Genomic DNA, 19,257 nt, shown 5'->3' on the forward strand with positions numbered 1-19,257 from the left:
ACCTGCCAGCTACACCAATCCATCAGCCATACTGGGATCTATACTTTTAGGCAAGTTAGGCATGTATGAAAACCTGAAGCCATATTACAGATCCTCTCAAAACAGAACTGCCATCAAGTGCATGACTAACCACAAAATATCAATTTAGCAGGCACAAATATTTTCTTATAAAGCTGTCATTGTTTACTTTTTCTAAATAAGTTTCTCTATGGAGACCTGGAAATATTCTTGGAAATTTATATATAGTTTGAGCTTGTGCTTTGTTATGTATTATTCTAAATTGCTTCACAGTGGAAGTGCCTTACATTCATATATAGGGTTTCCATTTTTCTCTTTTCCCAAGGCTAGTAGAAGAATGATGTGGAGTTGGCAGGCAATAAATTTAATTAATTAGTTAATGAATTAATTAATCTATGTCACTTCACTGACAATTTTCGTGATGGTACAGTTGGAGATTGGCATCTGCCCAGCAAAATTTAGCTACCTCCTGGAAGTATGTGTCTTTCCTTCCTGTAACAGGGCACTACTTTTAATTTGGCTTTGAAATGCAGAATAGACCAGGTACCTGCTTCCAGAAATGCATCTTCCAGTTCTCACCAGTACTCTGCAGTTCTCACCAAATTCTCACCAGTCCTTTTAGATAGTACTTTTGAAAAACTGCTGGACCACATTGTTAAACATGAGTTTAGTATTCCTCTGAAAGGATTTTATATTTCTCTTTAAAAAACAGGATAAGTACTTCTGAACAGTACAGGTTCAAAAGGACAATTGAACTGGAAAAGAAAGCTCAGTTGTGCCAGTTACACGCTGCTGATTCTGTTCCAAAGGAATTGCATCGAGTTCTCACTTGCTTCTGTCAAAAAGTAGTTTCTTGTAACTAGGATTTCTATATCTTTTTTTACTATTATGCTTTTTTTGCTAATTCAAAGAAGCTATTTCCTTCTTTGCTATGCATGGTGGACTTGTAAAAGGGCTAGAAAATTCTGGATACAAATATATAAAGTGCAGTGATACAAAAAAAATAATAAAGATTAATATACATATGAAACCAGAATTTTTTTTATACAAATTTTATTGATTTTTTAATATTTACATATACATGTATTTGTGAAGCAATATGATGGTTGGGTAGTCAAAATAACAAATAACAAGTTGTAAATAGTTCAGGTTGCATCAACAGGGATTCCCTCTCTGATTCCCTTAGTTATCACATAGTCAAAATAGTCCAGTTAATACATTTCTAGTTGTAACCTAGTCAATTAACAAAATTTTCAATATATTTTCCCTAATATATATCAATATCCTGTTTTTAAATTTTATCTAATTGCAATAAAATATTCTAGAATAGCCTATAATATATGAAAGAAAGCTTAATTTTTGGGTAACCCACAATTTCCTATTTCAATAAAGAATAATTCTCTTGTCTACAAAACTTACATTGCTCATTACAAAACATTCTTGTTTTACCATTAAAATCCAGTTTTCATCTTAACAAATCACCAATTATTCGAAAGATATTTTTTGTCTTAACCGTTCAACAATTATTAAAATACTATCTTTTGTATATAAAATTCTAGATTCTATAATATAATTCAAAAGTAACAACTAATATATTCTATAAGTTGTCTTAACCGTACATCAATTGTTAAAATACTATCTTTTGCTATATCATTCCAAATTCTATAATATAGTTCAGAATTATATTCTAAAAGCTTACTTTTGTTTTCCCTTACAGATCTAAAACCTAAATGTAAAATCAGTTATATTTTTAGAGTTTCCCCTTAATCCATTGACAGGTATTTTATACTCTATCTTTAAGAATCCCAAAAAAGAAACAAGTTCAGTTTTTTAAATCTAACTCTTGCCTTCCTTTTGTGCCAATCAGGCTTCCCTTTTGGCATCTTTAAATTCTCAAATGTATCTCCCTTTCTTCCTATACCCCTTATTTGAATCCAGGGAGAGTATCCAAATGTCAGTTTTGCAAAGAAAGTGTCCCGTTTGTAACCATTGAAGTTTTGCTTTAATAATTCAGTTCTTGATGATTGATGTAATATAGCTGTCATTAGATCAGTCATGTCTTTTTCTTCTTGCCATTCCATCTGGATTAGGTAGAAAGTAGTAGCTAGTGTTATGGTTGTCATTTGATTAGTTGAATTCTCAATATAGTATATTTAAAGGCCTTTAGTGTCTTCACTCTTAATATTGCTTTCTTCAGGTGCTATTGCTTTTTGAGTTGTAAGTTTTGTAGTTGAGATTGAAATTTGGACTTTAAGGTTCTCTGTAGGTTGCATTTGTTGTTCTTCGATATCTCCTATTTTAGTGTTAGTTTCCACTTCTTTTATTTGCTCTTGGATTATCATTTCCTCATTTAAGGTCAAAATTTGATTTGGTGGCTTTAAGTTGTCAGATTTTTCATGCAGTTTGGCTTTAATTTGCTCGGTCATTACCAAAATCATGTTCAGTATCAGTTTATAATCAAGTGGTGGGATATATTCATCCATTTCATTGTTGTTTACAGCTAAATCTTCTATGGAGGCTATTTTAATAATAGTCAAAGATTATCCACCTCCAAAAGAGTTGTTTTCAGTGCCAGGTGTTCCCACACTTATCTTTAAAAGTAATGTCAAGGACAGTTATGTTATTCAGTCAGCTCTCACAACAGGAGAAAAAATTACTTGCTGTACCAGGTTTCGCCACAAGATGTCATCAATAGCATATAGAATGCAATGTAAAAAATTTCTTTTTTTTCCAAATTAATATAAAACTTTTGTAGCATTAGTCCATTTTTTTCTCCCTTAATTCACAGCTTAGAGAGGAAACAGGGTAGTAGATCCCCACCAAAAAATAGATGCTTTTTAGTAAATACAGATAAAATTACATAATTTATTTGCTGAATTACTTGATTTTCTTTAAGGCTTTAAGGCTTTAAGATTTGTTCCCAGAGTAAATATTCGCCGTTTTTTCAAAAAGTGGGGAAAGAAATTTTCAGGAAAGTCCCACAGGAAAATAGTTAAGGGAGTAAAAAAGGTAAAGTGTCAGCCAGGTCCTCCAGATTGCTTCTTAGTGCTAGGTAGAGCTTTTGGCTTTCAGCAGGGAGCGGCTTAATGATCAGCCATCTCTAGGGCCGGTCTCTACTTCGGGCCAAAGGAGCTGTCCCACATTCAAGTGGAGGGCTGCTGCCCTTCTGTGATCACAGGGAAGGCCTCCTCATGGTAGTCGCCCTTCCAGGGTGATTTTCTACCCTTTTCAGGGTCCTCCAAAAAAGAAAGAACGGACAGCAGGAAGGGGACTGTTCCTGCACATCTGGAAGCGCTGTGCACGCAAACCGGAAGCCCAGAATTTTTCTTGTTTAGTCAATGGGAAAAGACTTGTGGGAGATTTTTTTTGTACCTGGTAATTGCAGCCAGATTGCTATATGCACAAAGATGGAAAGATTCTGAAATAGCCACAATGGAGGAATGTTTAGTAAAGATGACAGAATTCATAGAAATTGCAAAATTAAGATGTTTGATTACAGAGAAGACAGCAAGTGCATTTATTACAGATAGACCTTGATTTATAACCATTTATTTAGTGATCATTCAAAGTTACAAAGCACTGAAAAAGTTTCTTATGACCAGTCCTTGCATTTACAACCATTGCACCAACTTCACAGCCAAATGATCAAAAGTTGGGTGCCTGGCAAATGTCATGTATTTATGATGATTGCCATTTGTCACTTTTCAAGCTGAGTTCTGGCAAGCAAAGTCAATGTAGGAAGCCAGCCAGAGTTCACGTCCTGCCTTGAAAGCCACTCATGAAAGCTAGTTGGGTGACTTTGAGATTATCATTCTCTGCCAACCCATCTCACAGAGTGGTGGTTGTGGGGGAAATAGGAAGAGAGAGGTACAGTATGTTGGATATGTTCACTACCTTCAGTTTTGTTAAAATAGTAAGGTGGGATATAAATAAATAAGATAAAAAAAAAATTAGCACAGCAATTTGACAGCATATTTTTCTGCTGATTTAAGACCTAGGAGAATGCATGTTAATATCATTGTAGGGAAGAGCCCTAAAAGGCTAGAATGGAACATGATATATACTAAGGAAGAAGTTTAAAGACTTAGCATAATGCATGGATTATCATCTAACTGGAAAATGCCAGTCTTTTTGCAAAGGTGTACAGTATTACACTATTCTATGCAATTAGATTTGACTCAATCATTCATAGGATACTTCCCAAGCTTTGTCATCTTATTTTGTCTATGATACAAACTGTCTATTTAAGCCTATTTATGGTTTTATAATCCATAAAACCACTAATATTATCAATCTTGCTTTTTAGAAGCCTTTAATAGGCTTTATCACGGTTTTTAAATTCTGTTTATATTTGTGTACACCTAAATAACTGCATACTGTACATAGGAATTGCCCAACACATTTGAAGACCACCAGAGAAATAGAGACTGTTACAGAATATATATGTATAAATAGTGGTTGTTTAAGAAATGATTCATGGGTATTAAATCAATGTCAAAACAGGTACATATTTAGGATTTCTATATGTGAAGTTGTTCATTTTCCTTTCATTTTTTAGTTCATTATAAGATTATTCTTACTGTTTGCTCCTTATCCTTAGGATATGATTTGGGAGGGAGATGATTCCCTGCAATTGTGGATGATGTATAGACTCTTTGGGCTATTCAGGATTTAGTTCTAATAGTGTCCATTGGCAAGAGTAGTATTTACTTATGGACTCAGTAAAAAGCCAATTTTTGTTAAAAGTGAACTGGGCAATCATCAAATACATTTTTTTATTCAGAAAAGACCTATGAAAACATAAAATCTATGATGAGATGCTGATAGCTTTCCATCTGTCAACACGGAGCTGCTAAGAAGGATTAGACTATAAAACTAATCTACTGGAATTAAAATGAATTTAATTTGTTCCTAGTGATGAATTGTGAATGCGAACAGGAAATGTTAGTTTTAACATTATCAACCTGCCCCTGCCAAAAGTAATTTTGAGATTGCATATTTTGAACAAGAATTTTTGACAGTGCAGGAAGAAAAAAGGGTGAAGTTCTTTTAGTTTGTCTTCTTCCTATTTTTTTAAATGTGCGTTTGCACCTTCAGTGACGCATTGCTGGCAATCATTCTGTATCATTTATAGACTGAATTATTTTTGGCAATAATTTGAGGCAGCCAAATGTGTTGCAAAAATCCAAAGGCTCTGCAAGTATTGCTTCATTAAGATGCCTGCTGTGTGCCCAGAGCACCTGAGGCAATTAAGCATCTGTGCCAATTTAGTCTTCCATGCTTTCCAAAACTTTTCTTTCAACATGTCACATTCCCTCCTCCCCTCTTTGGACACAGAAGCATAAAGTTATTCATCTTCAGGTCCTGTATCCACAATAATGTTCTGTTCACAGTACAAAAGAATCCAAATGGATCTTTGGAAATTGAGTTTAACACAGAGGGATAGACTATATTGTTCCAGAAGATTCTTTTCTTTATGCATGTGCAAAACCTCTATTTCCAAACTGCATATAGTGTTGAAAATGAAAACATCCAGGACTCTGAATGTCAGTGCTACTCAAATATTATTATGAACATCTCTATCTGTCATAGGAAAATATTTATAATTGAATTAATATATTATTCCATGGTAAAAATATAATCCCTAGGAATGGTCAGTGGTCTTTCACATGAACTCATGGAATGAGAAAATAGTTAACATTTTCAGAAAGCTAAAATTCTCACTTGAGAGAATAGTTATATTTTATAGTAGTTTGTGAAAAACGCTTTGTCTTGATGCTTTATGCAATGGTGGTAAAGTCTTTTCCTTGTGAAGAGTTGAACACAGTCCCAGATCCATTCAAAGACCATTTTAGGGGATATGTATCTTGCAATCAGTACTCAGGCAAGGAAGGGAATTCTATTTCTGTTTTATCATGCCACTGTCTTTCAATCTCCTTACTGAAGCTGGCAGAGATGGGTGTGAAACTGCTATTGTGAATATTTAGAATTTAATTCTGCAATATTTCAATATTTATGCAGGAACTGACTTAATTAGGGATGCTCAGGATTCCAGAATCATGAAAATCACAGCTCTTTCTCAAATTGTTATTAGTCAACACACCTGGCAAGTCACACACACACACATTCTCTCACACACAAATACACAAAACACAAATACACACACACACACACATTTCCAGTTGGGATTCAGATTTACTGCACCTATTCCTCTCTAGAAAAGTGGGAGAACTAATGAAATGGACTATCCCTAGAAGTTACTGGATTTCAGGGGACTTCAAAAGGCTCTGGGGGATTTTTCAGACAGTATGATATGCAGTTCTGTCAATAGTTTCACTTCCCTATGGAATATAGAGATGATCAAGGTAGTTGACATGATCATGCCTGAGAATTGTATAGGACTTTTTCAGCCCCTTTATTAAACATCTCAGTTAACAGCAGTATAGCAAATCAGGAGAGCTCATCAGTACTCATAATCAGCAATGAATACTAAGAGCTCATTACTGATTCTACTGTGTAACAAAGTAAAGGGCATAACATCAATTCTTTCTTCTGCTGTTGTGTCTTTTCACTATCACTATCTCACTATCACCTATTGGAGTTATGCTGAATGGAATTTGAAATCTTCAAAATATCACATTATATAGTACCTTTGGCAACTTGTTGTAACATGGGGTTAAACATGCTGAGGGCAAAACTGATATAATTTTCACAACTGAATATCTAATTATGGCAGTTCAATTCGTATACGTTTCAAGGTTCAATTTGTTTTCATATGGAATTTTAGATGTGAACAAGGTGAGTGGGTTTGATCAGTCACAGTGTTTCTTGCCCCTTGCCACTGTTGTGAGAAAAATGCTCAGTTAAATAAGAAACCAGAATAATTGGAGCTAGCTGCAAGTATATATATATATATATATTTGGAATGTATAGAGTGATCGCTGGACTGCCAAACTTGCAGGAGAGAGCTGGGAGTAAATCAAGGCTACAGAGCATATATGTTGAGTAATTTACACTACATAATGAAAGATAAAGAAATATAGTAAATCACCGTGTGACCCTTTCACCGGACTGTTTATGATAAGCTATTAAAATTGACAACCTTGTGACTTTCCACGCTATTTGGTTTCTATTCTTTTGGATAATATCAATGTGTTTAATAAATAGTGTTTATTGTTTATCCAAGGAGGTAGGGTGGCTTAGTGGTTGAAAATGCTGAGCTTGTCAGATGGAAAGACCCAAGCGCTGTGTGATGGGGTGAGCTCCCATTACTTGCTGATCATATCATCATGGGAAACACTGACTCCCTCAGCTAAGATGAGTACCACCCCCTAGAGTTGGACATGGCTGGACAGGGGAAACCTGGACGTTTACCTTTCTATTTTATCCACATCCTTTCATACCATTCTATTCACATCCTAAAGGAAGGAAATCTGTCTGTTTCTTTTGTCTGTCTCCAGTCCAATATATAATCTATTTCTAAGGCATATAAAAATGAACAAATGAAGTAAGCCATCATACTGCTTATGGCTTATTACATCTAATCTTCCCGAGTCATATTCTCTCTCAGTTGGCTTGAGTTGGTAAAGATACATGTTAAAGATGGTTGGCCAACAAGATGCTTGAACATATCATAGCTGATCAAATCTACCCAGATCCTTTTGGCTGAAATAGATTTTCTAGATCAATTTCAATGAAATTTTAGGCCTAGTTTTGCCACTGGAACTGCTTTGGATGCTCGGGTGGATTGTCCCTGCTGAGAAAAATTTGGGAAAATGCCACCATTTAAGGACTTGATACCATTGACTGAGAAGGCTGGAGATGGGGGTTAAATAATCATGAGGGTGGCTGCAGCATGGGAGCAAACCCTTGCCTTTTTTTACAGGTGACACACATGTAAAAAGTGGTGAGGTTTCAATAATGGATGGTGCTTTTACTTTTTAGAAATCCCCTGGATATTCCTTCCATTGGCTGATATGAGACTGAGGACTTCCTTGGGTGTGGACCTGTTTGGTGATGATCCCAGTCTTAGACTGCCCTTTCAGTCAGGATATGTCTGCAACCATCTTTATTATCTTTTTGATGCCTGGCAAATATATTTTCATGCTACCAAATATTTTTTTTATATAATAGTGCTGCTATGATTTTTTAACCTTGTGCTGCTACTGTATCTTATTCCTTATTTTGACTTGCTTATTTTATTAAATGGTTTTGTGTTGTAAAGCTTTAATTACCTTTTTTTAACTACCAACCACTTTTTTAAAATAAAAAGTAGAGAAATATTTTATATGTATGATGTATAGATAAATAAATAAAATATGTGGCCTTGCTTCAAAGGAATCAGCTTCTGTGCATTGGTTGTCCCTATGCAGAAGGTACTTTCTGTGTTGTGATGTGTACAGCCGCTGTATTTGGCTGCTTGGAAGTGGGCAGGTGCTAAGGGGGTTGTGCATTATTCAAAGCTTCATCATAGCTTTGAAGTTCTGCACACCCCTAATAGCTAGTATTTGCATTGCATATTAAAAAGTTCTAGATCAGTAATGTTATATGTATATTAAGTGAAGGAGAAAAGATTGTTAGAGAATGGCATATTCAACCATTTACTGATTCTGATAAAGAATATTTGTAGTTCAGGGTTGAAATGAGGGGTACTTGATACTCTCTGAGCTTAGTTATTTTGTTGTAGACATTTCATTACCTAAACCAGATAACATCATCAGTGTAAAGTCGCGTGCTTCACATAGAGACGGACACAGAGCTGGGGTAAAGATGAGTTTATTCTGAACAGAACGAACTGGGGAAACAGGGAAGCCTGGCATCTATTTGTACCTGCCCAGGTGGATGGCATCCAATCAGTTCAAACCTGGGCTTCCTGCCAGTGCAGGTGACAATGGGTGTAGATCCTGGCTTCCCACCAGGCTGACCATGCCTGGGGCTGTCAACAGCTTAACTCATTAGGCTTATCCTGAGTGAGCAGTTATCGCCCGGAGCTGTCCAGCCCCTCTGCTGATCTGCACCATCAGCCTCCTGCTGTGCTGTCCTTTGTGTATGCTGGGAGGCATACACTGCAATCAGTGCTAATAAGGAGTGGGATTTAGTCTCAGTTTATTTTCTAGTGGCTTGCCCTGTCAGTATTTGTGGGAGTGGTCTTGGAGGTTCTTTGGTTGGATTGTTCACTGTTAGCTTGTTTGGCAGTTCCTTGATTGGGTATTGTTTACTTCTTGATTGTTGTTCTCATATTCAGCTTGAAGTTAATCTGTGCTAACAATAACAACAATAATAATAATGAAGTTGGAAGGGACCTTGGAGGTCATCTAGTCCAAACCCCTGCTCAGGCAGGAAACCCTATACGATTTAAACAAATGTCTGTCCAGTCTCTTCTTAAAAACTTCCACTGTTGGAGCATTCGCCGCTTCTGGAGGCAGGTTGTTCCACTGGTTAATTGTTCTAACTGTCAGAAAATTTCTCCTTAGTTTTAGGTTGCTTCTCTCCTTGATTAATTTCCATCCATTGCTTTGTTTCCTGCCTCCAGGTGCTTTGGAAAATAGCTTGACTCCCTCCTCTTTGTGGCAGCCCCTGAGATATTGGAACACTGCTATCATGCCACCTCTAGTACTTCTCTTCATTAAACTAGACATGCCCAATTCCAGCAACCGTTCCTTATATGTTTTAGCCTCCAGTCCCCTAATCATCTTGGTTGCTTTTCTTTGTACTCTTTCTGGAGTCTCAATGTCTTTTTTACATCGTGGTGACCAAAACTGGATGCAGTATTCCAAGTGTGGCCTTACCAAGGCTTTGTAAAGTGGTATTAACACTTCACCTGATCTTGATTCTATCCCTCTGTTAATGCAGCCCAGCATTGTGTTGGCTTTTGGGGCAGCTGCAGCACACTGCTGGCTCATATTTAAGTGATTGTCTACTAGGAGTCCAAGATCTCTGTTACAGTTACTACTATTGAGCAAGGTACCACCTATATTATACCTGTGCATTTGTTTTTTCTTGCCTAAATATAGAACCTTACTTTTTTCACCATTGAATTTCATTTTGTTAGATAGCGCCCAATGTTCAAGTCTGTCAAGATCCTTCTGTATCTTAAGCCTATCTTCTGGAGTGTTGGCTATTCCTGCCAGCTTGGTGTCATCTGTAAATTTGATGAGTTCCCCATCTATCCCCTCATCCAAATCATTGATGAAGATGTTGAAGAGCACTGGGCTTAGAACAGAGTCCTGGGGCACCCCACTACACACTTCCCTCCATGTAGATGTGGTTCCATTGAGGACCACACACTGAGTATGGCCGGTCAGCCAGCTACAAATTCATCTGGTGGTGATGCTGTCTAACCCACATTTTTCTATCTTATTTCTATCTCATCTGGGTGTTGATTGCTGGTGGGGAGGTGTTTTGGTCTTTTCCCCTTTTTGGCTTATTGATTATCTCTGTTGCACTGTATGTAGAAGGTGTTTATGTATTTAGTTCAGGATGATAATAGTTTTCCAGTTGAAACTATGGTTAAGTCTGTCAATAATTAATATTTTACTAGCTTTTGGCCATTGCTGAATTTTACATACTTATTTACAGGCCACAACTAGCAGATTAATGTCATTGTCTTACAGGGTTTTCAATAGTTCGGCTAGTATTTTCTCAACTTCTGCAGCTTTGATAGTAACAATATTTGCTAAGGTCCATATAGTTACTTATAGTTTTGCAATATCACCATAGGTTTTCAAAAGCTGAACTATGACCAATTGGATGCATTACTCCAAATTGACGGTCTTCAAACCAAGTAAGAAATTTGAATTAGTTTTCTTAGATGCATATAAAATTTGTGAAAAGGTAGCCTGAAGGGAATGTCTGATGTTTTTAATCAATATGTTTTTCCCCCAGATATACTTAAATATAAATAAATGGAAGCATGGTAGTACCTTTTGATTCTGGTATGCATACAACAGGACGAGTCTTGTATCAGAGCGTTTCAGCTATCATCTTGCTGACTTTGTCCCCATATACCACCTCTGCTGTTAAGCAGTTATGTTAGGCACAATATGAAAACAGACTTTATTCATACTGTTAATGTCTTTTGTTTATTTATTTAGAAAATTTGTATTGCCGCCTGCTCGCACAGGGCGACTCAAGTTGGCTTACATAAGTAGAAAAACACCCTATAAAAAAATAAAATAACAAGAGGAAAATAATAAAATAATATAATAACCCCCCACCCCAGCAACAACACACATTAAACTAGCCATTTGCTGGGCTCTATTCCACTCTGGGTTCCCCAGGCCCACTAGCAGAACCAGATCTTCAGCGCCTTCCGAAAGAGTGTTAGAGTGGGGGCCAGTCTAATCTCTGGGGGAATAATGTTCCAGAGAGAGGGAGCTACCATGGAGAAGGCCCTGCTTCTGTGTCCCACCCGAAGCATCTCCTTGGGGGATAGGACCCACAACATTCCTTGCCTCCTCACTCTAGTGGGTTGGATTTGACTTAAACATATCTATCTATCTATCTATCTATCTATCTGTCTGTCTGTCTGTCTGTCTGTCTGTCTGTCTGTCTGTCTGTCTGTCTGTCTGTCTGTCTGTCTGCCTGCCTGCCTGCCTGCCTGCCTGCCTGCCTGCCTGCCTATCTATCTATCTATCTATCTATCTATCTATCTATCTATCTATCTATCTATCTATCTATCTATCTATCTATCTATCTATTTTTTATTTTATAAAATATTTTATTAAGAATATAAATTACAATAGTAAAAACTAATATAAAGGAAACAGAAAGAAAAGAGAATGTAAAAAAGAATTAAAAAGTACAGGAAAGAAGAAAAAAGGGAAAGAAAGAATAAAGAATATATATATAAAGAAGCAACTTCCAACTTTCATCTCAGCCAATATGAACCACTTAATTTATAAAGTTAAACAGGGTATCTCTTCATTCCATATCCCATGCCTTATCTACAGTATAATCAAATCCAAAAAACATCAACTTTTCAACCATTAAATATCTTTGTTATGACTTACAATATCAGGATAACCAAAATAGTCAGTTGTCAATACATATATTGCATGTGTATATGTGTCAGTGGTGGGATTCTGCCAATTTGCACCAGTTTGGCAGAACCGGTAGCTATTTTTTTTTGCCAAGCCCATAATGGATTTCTGGAAGTAGCATCCTCACAGAGGATCTGTATCCTCCATATTGAAAACCTGCAGGTGCAGTTTGAGATGCATTTAACTAATTTCATCATCATCATCTAAGTATACCCTGACTGAAATTTCTTCTTTAATTATGTACTATCTTGAAGAAAATTGTCCTTAATTATGCACACACCCACACACCCAGATTAGCATACACACAAACACACACACCATTTATGGCCTTATAAATGAATGTCCTCATAAGGTGATTACAGTAAATACTGGATCTAAAATGATCTTATGATGATGATGATGATGATGATATTATTCAAACATAATATCTCAGTATAGCCAACCGAAGTTTATTTGAAAACACTATGGGAAGAAAGTTTTTATTGTGAGTTGCTGAGAGTCTTTCTTTGATAACACTGGGATATAAATCCAATGAATAAATAAATTCATCCATCTTTCAGTGCTGCTGCTGTGATTGTCATCTGAACTGGAATCTTATGTGGGTATTCTTTGTTAACATTTTAAAAAATTAGACATCACCTCTGCCTTGGCCAAGACAAAGCATTTTAGAATGTTTTCTGACAATGTACCAAGAATTTCATCCATATGGAGGCATTCAGAACTACTGCTTCTCGGTTGTAATGGTTTAAAACTACACTGGCAGTTTTAAGGACTTGACTTCATAGATTTGTAAGGCATGTAACCAGGAATGGAAAAGCCTTAATATTTCCAGTTGAATCTATCAAGGCAGCAGAAACAAGATTGATGAAATTAATATACTTAAAAAGGATGGTAATGACTTACAAAGCCCTACATGGCATGGGTCCGGATTACCTACGGCAACACCTGCCGCCGGCATCAACCTCCCTCCGTCCAGTGCGCTCCCACAGAGAGGGCCTCCTCAGGGTGCCTCCGATCAAAGAATGTCGACTGGTGCCCCCCAGGGGGAGGGCGTTCTCTGTGGGCACGCCAGACCTGTGGAACCGCTTGCCGGTTGAGCTCCGGATGGCCCCCGACCTTCGCTCCTTCCGGCGAGATCTAAAAACTTATTTATTTGAGCAATCCGGCCTGGTCTGATGGGTTTGGGGTTGGGGTTTTAAAATGGTTTTTAATTATTGTATATATCGGGCATAATATTTAATTGTTTTTTTAACTTTTGTACTTTGTCTTTTAATATTTATTGCCCTGTACACCGCCCTGAGTCCTTCGGGAGAAGGGCGGTATAAAAATTTAATAAATATAATATAATATAAATATATATATATTATTGCTTTGATCTGACAAAGGTTTCTCTCAGGCTACAAATAAAAAACCTGATAGCTGACTTGAAACTATGAAAGTCAAAGGAGCTGTTTTTTCCTTAAGCTGCTGCCACAACTAAGTTGCCAAAACCCCCCCCAAAAAAACCAGTTAGAAGGGATTTTGATCAGCAGAAGCATCTATTTTCTTCATATTATTATGCTGTTTGTTATATATCAACATCAGCATATTTATTAACAATAGTAACTCTCTATACAAATTATATACCTTTTTAAATTTACTAGTAAGGCATTGCACCTAGCCTGTATAAAAAGGGATAACAATTTTATTTATAGTGATTTATACTACTTGTTATTTTTTTAAACTGGAAACTATTGGTTTTCTTTTGCTGGAATTATTGGAGTGATAAGGAATTATTGTCCTTACCAAAATGAAGCTATGGGATATCAGTTCAGTATGATTGGGATGCTGAGCTATAAACATCTGCTTCAGTGGAATAAGTGACCTCCTCTTCTCTAGATTTCAGATCTTAACCCCATTCAATTCAACAAGGTTTACTGTCACATCTGCATGTAATTAGAGAATTTCAACCCTAATCTCTTATGCAAAATCAGAATACACTTCTTGGAATCAATTAAATAACATTGAGATGAGCACCGGCCCCTAGAGCTGGAAACGACTAGCACGCATGTGTGGGGCAAACTTTACCTTTACCTAGTGCATAATTATTGGTTACATCCTATGCTATTTCCAATAGCAGCCGTCCCCAACCTTTTTAGCACCAGAGGCTGGTTTTATGAAAGAAATTTTTCCATGGACTGAGGGGTGGTGGTGGTTTTGGTTTATCTCGCTTACCCACTGCTCACCTCCAGCTGTGTGGCCTAGTTCCTAGCAGATCATGGACTGGTACCAGTCCATGATCCAGGGGTTGGGGCCCCCTATCCTATAGTATTTGCCCAGCCTATTCAATTCAACAGGGTTGGCACATTTCCTGTCATTTCAGTAATGCCTATAGGGATCCCAGAAGCATGTCTTCTCTGCAGTCACACTCCCCTCTGGAACAAGGTACTCCCTGAAGGCTTTCATTCTACTGGTGTTTCAGAGGGTTTTCAAGCCTGGCTCTTTGAATAGGTCTTTAGCTAAGGTGATTGAAGTGCTTTCTGCATTGTGTAAGTCAGTCTATTGTTGTTGCCTGATTTTCCCATCTTTTATTCCTTTTGACTTTATTGTTATACTGTTATCTTTCTGGGTTTTTACTTAGTGAAGTTGAATGTTGATCAGTGTACTCATTTAACAAACAAAACAAATATCAAATATCTGATTTAAAGTTTGTGATTCATCTTATCCATAATAATTTTGATATATGCAGATCTGTTCATTCTAAAAAAATTGTAAACCATAGGCAAGAATTTTTCATATAGACAGAAGCTCATTTCTTTCAAGCTAACTCAACCAAAAGTGTCAGCTGGTCTAATGCCAGTTCAGAAAACATTTTTCCCATGAGCAAGTAACAGTGGAGGAAGAGACTTTTTTTTTCTCTGTCTTCTTGATTTTGGATCCATAAGAAAGGTGCCACTGATTAGTTTTATGTTTACCAATTAAGCAGTGAAGCAATTAAAACATAAGCAGATAACCACTTAATTAGATGTAAACCTAACCTTAAATTTAGTATGTCATTATAGCAAACCAGAAAACAAAACTTTAGTTTTTGTTTTGAATTTATGCATTGATCAATCATTGCTCAACTATTCAACAAGGGATTATCAGTAAATATATTTCTGTCCATGAATTATGGAATGAATTTTTTTTTAAAAGGCATCATGAAATAAGGAAAATAAAATAGTGAGCTTGAATAATTTATTTATTTTTTGGTGGTGTAACTTTTAAATTCAGGACATTTCAAAAATATACTTATGCATAATTAAGGACAATTTTCTTCAAGATAGTACATAATTAAAGAAGAAATTTCAGTCAGGGTATACTTAGATGATGATGATGAAATTAGTTAAATGCATCTCAAACTGCACCTGCAGGTTTTCAATATGGAGGATACAGATTTACATTTCTCTCCAATCTGAGAAAAATAATAATCAAAAGTTAAAATGCTCACAATGAGCACCTATTACCATGCCAAATGAACCTTATAGCAGCCAGATAAATGGACAGCTTAAAAGTCCTCAGTCTGATAAACCACCTCTGACATATTTCTGAAATTGGTCTCTTTCTGTTTTAATATATAATAAAGTTATGGAAGTTAAAGCAGTGGTTCTCCACCTTTTTTTCCATCATGGATCCCCTTTAAATACCTTTTGTGGCCATGGACCTTCAAGACTTAATTCAAGATTTAAATAATTTCTTCAAGCCTTTGCACCCCCTGTGATGATATTGCACCTCCCCCAGAGGTCCACGGACCATAGGTTGAGAACCATTGAGCTAAATATTAACATTTAGCCCTTGCTCTCAATTCTCTCATGTATGCAAGTATGTATGTATGTATGTATGTATGTATGTATGTATGTATGTATGTATTCATTTCTCTTTCTCTTTGCATTTTCTTTCCCATTTTACACTTTTCCACATCTTTTTGATATTTTCATGCTTTTTCCTAAGTTGCTTTGTGCTTAAATTTGATTATATATAACTTTACTCCATATAACTTAGTTACTAAAATGTACATATAGATGCTACCTATGACATTATGCCTTGAAATATAATAATAAAATAGAATAGCTTGGGTTTTTAACTTCTTTGGATCTGATGTTGAAAATATAATTAAACTGTCTATTTTTTCTGTAAGCTGAAAGAACTGTCAGAGGTGACCACATCTGGAGAGTAAGAATGGGATGTTACAAAATCAAAACTTTACTTGACCTTCCTAAAGCAAATGATCTCTTACTAAAATTGCCATTTTAATATACTTGAAGGAAAGACATGTTTTGGGAAGGGCGATTATTTTTTTATTTTTTTTATTTTAATTCCATTTATATCCCGCCCTTCTCCGAAGACTCAGGGCGGCTTACAAGCTTAGCAGTAGCCTTCATTCTATGTATATGCCTGCTTATTAGGGCTTTCACACACACACCCCAAGCGGCATTATTACAAAGTCAGCTTAATTGCCCCCAACAATCTGGGTCCTCATTTTACCTACCTCGGAAGGATGGAAGGCTGAGTCAACCTTGAGCCTGGTGGGATGCGAACCTGCACTAAGATTTCTCCATGATGATCTGTCCGTATCCTGGTCTTTCAAGTCATAAATGGTGCACTCATCATTCCTGCAACTGAGTCTGTTTACCTAGTTGATGGTCATCCTCTTCTTCTCTTTCCTTCCACTTACTCTAGTATTAGACCTGTCTCCAAAGAGCTAGGTCTTTGCATAATGTGTCCAAAATAAGATAACGTGAGCCTGGTCATTTGTGCCTCAAATGTTCTCAATTTGCTGATGATGCCTAAGAAGTCAGTTTTAGTTGTTTCATTTCATCGTTCATTGTGTTAAGTTTTCCTGTTGTTAGATACTGGGTTTGATGCATGATTGACGAGACTAGGTGAGTGAGTTCAGCAAAGATCATTGTTTATTTGGTTGCAGGAACTGAACTGAGAAACAGGGCTGTGAGTGCAGCAATTTATACCTTGGCCTCTAGGTGGCGGCCAATAGGTTTAAAGCAACCTATTGCTGCCCTAGAGGCAGCCAATGGCGGCACTGGAGACAGGTTGTCTGAGGAGCTGGGAGACGTTAGCCAGCTTCCCTGCTTGAGCAACCTTCCAGCAATTAACCCCACGTGATATTCCTTAGCAAGACAAAGCCCAATACATTACACCTGTACTTAGACTTTTTATATTACATTTTTCTGTTATAATTCTATATTTTCAGCACTGGATTTTCTTTTCATGGGTGAAGGTAGCTTCTCTCTCTCTGTGTGTGTTAGTTACTCTGTTACATTGCTTGCTCATTATTGTTGATTGTGGTTTTGCTACTGTCATTGGTTATGGGCCCAGAGACGTACTGAGAGCTAGCATACACAGTACCATATCATAATAGCTGAGTTTTGTGTTACCTCTTCAACTGGAAAAATGGCACAAGAACAAACAACAGGTATTTCCTGGATAACCTGGTTAGATGGGACAAACTATGTTTCCTGTTCCACGAAATGCTGCTTGCTTCTGCGCAAGGAAGGACTATGGGCTGTAGTTCATGACCCACCAGACGTGACCGCTTGGGATCCAGAAGATGAGGACGATGCAAAGAAAATAGAGAAATTTAACTGAGACAATGAAAGAGCTCTTTGCCTAATTGGACTAACACTGGATGACCAGCAGCTTGTCCATATCCATGGTGAGGAGTCTGCTGCTAGGTGTTGGGACATTTTGCGAAGAATTTATGTTCATGATAGTGTGGGTGCACACATACACCTTACACACAAACTGTTTAGGGCTTGTCTTCAGAAGGATGGGGACATGTTAGCTCATCTGGCATTCATGAAGAAAATTTTGCAAGAGCTACATGAAAAGGAGCTGATTTTCTCAGAGCTGCATCAGGTGTATATCATTCTTTCATCTTTGGATGAGAGCTATGATTCGTATGTCTCGTCTTTAGAAGTCCTGCCCAGAGAGGAACTAACATTAACAAACATAACTGGGAGATTGCTGGAAGAATCCAGAAGAAGGCAAGATAGAGACCAGCTGAGAGAGACACAACCACAAGAGGAACAACAATCTACTACTGCTTATACAGTACTGTTAAGAAATGTTATTCTTGTGGGGCTAAAGGACATATTGCTAGATTTTGTAAGAAGGGCAAGAAACAGAATGCAGATAGCAATAGAATAAGAAAATATATTGGTTTAGCTGTTTCTGGTTCTCCAACATACTTAAACCATGATTTGTGGGTGGCTGACAGTGGGGCTTCTCAGTGTATAACCAAGACTAAAGAGAGATTTGCCCATATGGCTAAGAGTAAACAGTATGTGTTTTTAGCAAATGGCTGGAGAATGAAAGCCTCTGGTGAAGGTAGTGCATACTGTCCACATATTAATGAATGTTTACCAATGTTATATGTGCCTAAACTAAAGTTTAATTTGTTATCTGTGAAGGCATTGGTACAGGCTGGGTTTGTAGTGACCTTCAGGGGAGATAAATGTATTATTGAAAAAAATGGTACCAGAGCTACCGTTAACCTGAAAAATGATTTATTTGTTCTCACTGACAACCCAGGAATTATGGCTCATGCTGGTTCTGTCTATGAGAACAAAAAACCACATGATGATTGTATCCATCTGCTTCATAGACGTTTAGGGCATGTGAATTTCAATATGCTACGGAAGACTGTTGAACTGGCTAAAGGGATAAAACTGAAACCGTGTCAGAAGTACTTGAATTGTAATGCGTGTAGCCAGGAGAAAAGCAAGGTAACCCCTGCAAACAGGACTAATGGTTTTAAGACCACTGTACCTTTAGAGGTAGTGTTTGCAGATATCATTGGCCCTATGAAACCTAGTATTGGAGGAGCATGCTATATTCTGAGTATCATGGACCATTATTCACGTTATGGTTTTTGTTATTTAATGAAAACAAAAGCAGACACTTTTCAGAATTTTGCAAACTGGCTGAAGTTTGTTGAAAGAAAAATGAAGAGGAAGGTTCAGTGTATTGTAACAGATAATGGTACTGAGTTTACCAATAGACGTTTTGTAGCCATGCTACAGACAGCCAGCATTGAACATAAGTGTTCTGCCCCTAACAGACCCCAACACAATGCATTTGTTGAGCAACGAGGGCAAACGCTGCAAGCTATGATAAGAACATTGTTGTCCAATTCTGGATTACCCGAGAAACTGTGGGGAGA

Source organism: Vipera berus (genome assembly GCF_964194415.1).
Source record: "Vipera berus genome assembly, chromosome: 3".
NCBI lineage: Eukaryota > Metazoa > Chordata > Lepidosauria > Squamata > Viperidae > Vipera > Vipera berus.